Source organism: Hibiscus syriacus, unplaced genomic scaffold, assembly GCF_006381635.1.
Source record: "Hibiscus syriacus cultivar Baekdansim isolate YM2019G1 unplaced genomic scaffold, ASM638163v2 tig00110551_pilon, whole genome shotgun sequence".
NCBI classification, from domain to species: domain Eukaryota; kingdom Viridiplantae; phylum Streptophyta; class Magnoliopsida; order Malvales; family Malvaceae; genus Hibiscus; species Hibiscus syriacus.
In genome coordinates, this window is record NW_024062778.1 from 2231043 (window position 1) to 2238539 (window position 7497).

General features: G+C 34.7%; 1 pseudogene; it reads left to right on the plus strand.

The window, feature by feature from the left end:
* Nucleotides 1-1168: 1168 nt before the first annotated feature.
* On the plus strand, nucleotides 1169-6357 carry LOC120131295 (annotated as a pseudogene).
* The last annotated feature ends 1140 nt before the right edge of the window (nucleotides 6358-7497 follow it).

Genomic DNA, 7497 nt, shown 5'->3' on the forward strand with positions numbered 1-7497 from the left:
TCTGGACACTTCATTTTCTTAAAAAAAATCGAAGCTCTGAATTCTGCAAACCCAGCGCTGTAAACTAACGACAGCCGCCGCACTGTACCGTCTGTCGCCGCCTTCCAATGCCAAACATTCTCCCTTGTTTTAGACATCTTCTCACATTTCTGGCCTCCTTTTCTCTGAAAAAAACTAGACTAGTTTTTTTCTTCTTCTAAATTTACCACTTAAGCCAGAAGCTTAAAATCCAACCGCAGTCTACCTCTGGATCATCCGTAACTTTCAGTATGTTACCCTCTCCTACTGGCCTTTCTCTTCACCGTTTGATTCTGTTTAGAAACCACAAACCGAAAATCCAATTTCCCTTTTTGTCGGTGTTTGTTTTTCTTTTTTGTAATCTGGTGGGTGGTTTTGGTATTTTTTGGTTGCGTGTGCGTTTTCTCTTAAGTGGTGTGTTTTCAAAGTTGTGCAAGGGTGGATGTAAGTAGTAACTGATGATTACTATGTTTGATTTCGGTACAAATATGTTACGTTTGTTTTTGGAAGAGAAGACCAGATCCACGACTTAGGTTGATTGTTTTCTGCCTGTTTAGTTAAGAGTGAAAAATAATTATCATCTATAGATTTTCTCTCTTTTTTTAGTAACCAAACAGGGATTAATTGTAGTTACTCTTTTTCAGAATCTCACGTTAGTTAGATCTTCATGCTTCATTTTCATGCATTTTTTTGTTTTGTTTCCAGGATCAAAGTTGGTAGATCTGACAGTTTGAAGGGGTTTTCGTTTACGATTCTCACTTAAAAACTAAGGCTCGTGAACAGTCCTTGTCTACCATGGATTTCTCCCCTTACTGGATTTTGCGTTTTGTGTTTACTCTAGTATCGTTTTGAGTTCTTATAATTAAATGGATGTAACTTCATTTTTAATATTTGATGTTGCTTTAAATGCTTGGGGTGCTTGAATATTCTCTTTCTTTTTCATCTCCCAAGCATTTAGGGAAACTCGGTTCCCCCCGTTGTTTAACAGCTATTTTTTTTCTGATCTTTAGGATATTCCAAAACATCATTGAACTGATTTTTCCTTATTTTGTTATTAACTTTAACGGTTAATGTTGAACATTTTTCTTTCTTTTTTTTTTTTTGTTGTTTTGGGATACTGTTAACTATGGAACTTCATTTTCAGGTTTTTCTTTTGGGTCTCTTTGTTTGTATCCGAAGATGATGCCCCGTCCTCCACCCGAAGATTTCGCCCTCAAAGAGACCAATCCTCACCTTGGTGGTGGGAAAGTCAGTGGCGACAAGCTTACAAGCACTTATGACTTGGTAGAGCAGATGCATACTTGTATGTTCGGGTTGTCAAGGCCAAGGATTTGCCAGGGAAAGATGTTACAGGTAGTTGTGATCCTTATGTTGAGGTTAAGCTTGGAAACTTTGGGAAAAACTCGATTTTTTGAGAAAAAGTCGAATCCCGAGTGGAATCAGGTTTTTGCTTTTTCAAAAGATAGGCTTCAGGCTTCATTGCTTGAGGTTACAGTTAAAGACAAGGATGTTGTGAAAGATGACTTCATCGGAAAGGTTTTCTTTGATCTCAACGAGATTCCGAAAAGGGTTCCACCAGACAGTCCACTGGCACCACAGTGGTATAGGTTGGAGGATAGGCAGGGAAATAAGGTTAAGGGAGAGCTGATGTTGGCTGTTTGGATGGGTACTCAAGCTGATGAAGCATTTCCTGAAGCATGGCATTCTGATGCAGCTTTCGTTAGTGGTGCTGATGGTCTCGCAAATATGCGATCAAAAGTATATCTCTCTCCAAAGCTTTGGTATTTGAGGGTCAATGTGATTGAGGCTCAGGACTTGCAACCAGGTGATAAGGGTCGGTATCCTGAAGTTTTTTTGAAGGCTATCTTGGGAAATCAGGCTTTAAGGACTAGAATTTCTCAGGCCAGGGGTATTAATCCAATGTGGAATGAAGATCTAATGTTTGTGGCTGCAGAACCTTTTGAGGAGCCTCTAATTTTGAGTGTAGAAGACAGGGTTGCTCCTAATAAGGATGAAGTTTGGGGAAGTGTGCGGTTCCTTTACAATACGTAGACAGGAGACTTGATCATAAACCTGTGAATAGTAGGTGGTATAATCTTGAGAAGCATGTTATTATAGAAGGAGAGAAGAAAGAAACCAAGTTTGCCAGCAGAATTCATATGAGGATTTGTTTGGAAGGTGTTATCATGTTCTGGATGAGTCAACCCATTACAGTAGTGATCTTAGGCCAACGGCAAAGCAGTTGTGGAAGTCCAGTATTGGAGTTCTGGAATTGGGTATTCTTAATGCACATGGTCTAATGCCAATGAAGACAAAAGATGGACGAGGGACAACTGATGCTTATTGTGTTGCAAAATATGGCCAAAAATGGGTACGGACAAGGACGATCATCGATAGCTTTGCACCCAAGTGGAATGAGCAGTATACTGGGAGGTTTTTGATCCTTGTACTGTCATAACTATTGGGGTGTTTGATAATTGCCATTTGCATGGGGGAGATAAGGCTGGAGGAGCAAAGGATACTAGGATCGGGAAGGTAAGATTCGACTCTCCACTCTTGAAACTGATCGGGTTTACACTCACTCATATCCACTTCTAGTGCTACATCCAAATGGGGTCAAGAAGATGGTGAAATTCACTTGGCTGTGAGGTTCTCTTGTTCTTCCTTGCTTAATAGATGCATATGTACTCGCATCCTCTCTTGCCAAAAATGCATTACCTTCATCCATTGACTGTTAGCCAGCTTGATAGCTTGAGGCACCACCCACGCAGATTGTGTCAATGAGGCTAGGCGAGCTGAGCCCCATTGGAAAGAGGTGGTGGAGTATATGCTAGATGTCGGTTCTCACATGTGGAGTATGAGAAGAAGTAAGGCAAATTTCTTTAGAATTATGAATGTATTGGGTGGGTTAATTGCTGTTGGAAAATGGTTTGATCAGATCTGTAATTGGAAAAACTCAATTACAACAGTATTGATTCACATCTTGTTTATCATACTGGTCCTCTATCCTGAGCTTATTTTGCCAACGATTTTCCTCTACCTGTTCTTGATTGGAGTATGGTACTATAGATGGCGGGCAAGGCATCCTCCTCACATGGACATACGCCTTTCTCATGCAGATTCTGCACATCCCGATGAACTGGATGAAGAGTTTGACACATTTCCAACTTCCCGCCCATCCGATATTGTCAGGATGAGATATGATCGACTGAGAAGTATTGCTGGGAGGATTCAGACGGTGGTTGGCGATTTAGCTACACAGGGTGAGAGGCTTCAATCTCTTTTAAGCTGGAGAGACCCAAGAGCCACTGCGTTGTTTGTAATCTTCTGTCTAGTTGCTGCTATCGTTTTGTATGTCACACCTTTCCAGGTTGTGGCGCTCCTAGCCGGATTTTACATCTTGAGACATCCAAGGTTCCGTCATAAGCTTCCTTCTGTGCCTCTCAATTTCTTCAGGAGGTTGCCTGCAAGAACCGATTCTATGCTATGAACTAGGCTGACTTCATTTGCAGTTTCCCCAAGGTGTTGGGTTCTGGTATGATGTTTAAACTTACCCTGAAAGTAGTAGATTTTGTGGTTTTGTGTTAATTTATGTTATCTCATCTACATGGTTTCTGTTTTAAAACTGAGTTTATGGTGATGAATCAATGTCCATTGTAATTCTTTAGGTTGTGATTGAAATTTAACCAATGCTGAATCTTCCCTGAAAAAAATGATGGGATTATTGTCAGTGACATGTCAATCATGATTAAATCTTGCAGACATAACTAAGTAGAGTTTGGTGGGACCTTGGACATTTTTGTGGTTTTATGTAGATATTATTTGTCTTTCTTTACAGCCTGTGAGCCTGCTGTCCGTCTCGCAATCTTTTTGTTTCTGTTGGTTTCTCTCTTGTCCACTGTGCACAGAACTAGAGTAGTGGCTTTTTTGTTTTATGATTGTTTTCCAACTGTTAGTACTGTTCTTCTCATCACCACTTTGGCACTGCACGCTCTAAAATCTGAACCAATGCTGTTTCTAGGGATGCTTATCGAATGAGTTGAGTAGTGATCGACTTGTGCTCGTTAAAAAAGTTTGTTAGTCGACTTGATAAGCTTTTGTTTGATTTGTGCTCGTAAAAAAACCTTGTTGTTTGACCCGTTGCTCGTTGCTCTACTCTTTGTTTGTTAAGCTCACCTAAATTTTTATGTTGGTTTTATTTTTAATATGTAAAATCTAGTAATACTAGATAGAGTTTAAGATAAGCATAAGTTAATAAATTTAACAAAAAGAATAATCAAAAGAGTGTATGAGGTAACCTGTCAGATTGATTCGCTTATCACTATTCGTCTTGTATGATACATATAAGGAATTTTTGTAAAGGTTATTAGGTCTTTTTGATGTTGATAATGTTTCAGTTTTTTTTTCATCTCTGAATTTAATATTTTCATTTTTGTATGAATTTTTTGTGAGACTATTGCCTTTATTTTATTCTTTATGTTTGAATGAGTTGTAATTCTAAAATCCAATTGTTATTATTAAAAAGTGAAATAAAAATTTTAAAGTCGAGACCCCAAAGTAATAATTTAAAACTACACTAAATTAACCTATTACAACCAAATAACAATATCAAATACTAATTGATAATTAATAATTAGTATCTTTCTTATTATCTAGTAAATTAATAATTAATAAATATTAATTAGATTTTTTAACAGAATAATTTTCAATGTAATTATTAAGAAAACTATAAAAAATTAATAAACTATTTATGAATTTATCGAGTTAAATTAGATCTTATTTGACTTAATTGATTAAAATCGAGTTGAATCAACTTGAATCAGGTATTAATTGAACTTTCATCGAATCAAATTCGTTTATGAATTATTCAACTCATTAAGCCCCGTAGCTGTTTCTCTCACTGTACCATTATCTTGATTTTTTTAATCAAATTTACCAGTTTCTTGTTTATTATAACCAATTTTAAAATATGTATCTATAACAATTATATATTTTTTAGAAAAAAAAGCCCTTATATAATAAGAGAGATATTTGTTTCTTTTTGATAGGTTCGGCTTGTTAAATTATTACAAAGAAAAGGGGATAAAATAAAAGTTTAACTGTATTGCAAATCAAGAAAAAAATATGTATGATCAACAATATAATTCTAACTACTATTTAAATATAGGATGATGCACTAGATTCATTAAGTAAGATAAATGATTCAAATTTTTATGTTTGCTAATGGAGAAAATTGAGTTGGGATGATTACCTTTATCTCTACAGTATTCGATCTGGATTAGTCGATTAGTAGCAGTGATTAATTCAAATATATATAAGTGCGGCTACAAGTTCAAAAATAAAAATTGACACTATTCTAAAATATAGTTAACATTCTCTCCAAAGAACATGGGCACTTTTTTTTCTCATAAATTCGGACCGATTTAGGTTGAACGTTTGGTTTTGGTACGTTAATTTCTCAGTGGAGATTTTTTATATACACAAATTAAAACTCGAGACATGTTTAAACAATATAAAGTTGCATACTACTTGAACTAACATATTGGTAAAAAAATTTACACTCCTTTTAAAAAAATGGTATTTATCGTTAATTCTAGTTTATTTTAACTTTTTGTATATATATATTTTTTAAAGATTTTAACGCCGTATTGTATATTTTTAATTTCGTTTCTAATTTTAATATTGTCAAACTTTATTTATCGGAAAAAATAAATACTAAAATATTATATTGAAACAATAATAACATCGATAGATATACTAATAAATATAATTCTAAGAAAGGAATAAATTCACATTCCTACAAAATATCTTTGGAAAATTCCAGTTTAACTTATGCTCGTGTTATAAGATTGCGTGCTGGAACTGTATTTATAACAAGTACATAAATAAATGAAACGGACAATAATTAATTATTTCTTTTCTTTTATTGTTTTTATATAATATATTGATTTCTTTTTTTAATTGAAAGAGAATATGATGCACTCAAATATATTTAATGATTTATTTTTTTATATTACACTAATAATAATATAAATTAAACTCAATTTAATCAATAGTTTTTTTATCGTTGTTTTAATTTTGTTGTAATTCTTGTATTATTATAATACCAAATAATTAGGTGAAAATCATCAAAAGTATCACACGTTAAATATTAAATTTAGTTATACATTTAATTATTATAACTTTTAATTATTTATTATATTTAATACCAAATAATTAGGAGAAAAATTGACTTTTGAACCCGAAAATGCATATGTAAATTAAGTAATTTCGTTAAGTACTTTTAAATTATGGACAATGACTGATTTATGTTATTGATTATGTAAGGTACTTGTGATTCTCCCGATCGTTCGTCTGCTCGACCTGGTTCCTCCTGACCTGTTCATCTGTGAGAGCCATTGATTACTCTTATGGTTCTATAAATCATTTTACTAATCCATTTAAAATATTAATCTGGTAGTAACTCTTTACTAATATGACATAGGTTCACGTATTGCTAAATAACATAGTGAAGTCGGTGCTCAGTAGATCTCCTGGACTGATCTCTTTTTTGCGAGGTGTGTTCCTTATGTGCTATATATATATATTTTAAAAATGTCTGAAATATCACTTGCACATGACTGTTTTCTCTAATTTGAAACGTGACTGTCTTATATTTGATTCGACTTCTGAATGATTTATCTAATTTAAAGTTTGATTTCTAATTTTAAATCATGCTTGTCTAATACATGTTCTCTGGTTACTATTTTTACTGAAAAGTAAAAAAATGTCTGAATTATGATTTCCTGATGCTACTATTCATTGTCCGAAATTTGGGTTTTTTTACGGGGTACTCTGAGATCTAGTATGAAGTCTCTGTAGGTTCATCTTCGATCAAGCTGGTAATTTCTTATGAACCTAAGGCGACCCTTGGGTGAGCTCTTAAGCCCACTGGGCCTAAGGCAAGACCTTATGGACCATAAGACTCTCCCTTAGGGTGGCTCATCTGCTTTGTGCATTAGGTAAGTCCTTATGGGCCTGGGGCACTCTTCTCAGGTGGGCTCCTACGTTTCGGTTAGGGTAAGACCTTATGGACCCAATGTGCTCCCTTAAGTTGGTTTCTACGCCCACTGGGCCTAAGGTAAGTCCTTATAGATGCAATTATGGGAGACTGCATATGGTATACGGTTGGAGGGTAGCTACGTGTTTTAAATAAAAACTTTATTGTTGTTCTCGTACTTTGAAACTAGATTGATTTTGAAACTTATTCACATGTTTTTATTTTGCACTGTTGGAACACACTAAGCTTCCTAGCTCGCACCCCAAACTTTTCCATTTTAGATATTTTTGGATAGGCATCCCGAACCTAGCACTGGGAGGATTGACACATTCCGTACAATATATTTTGATGTAACGTTTTTATCTTTCGAATTGCCTTTATTTTGGGTGACATGTGCCTATATTTTGAAATACTTGTTTTTTTTTATGTATTTTAATTTA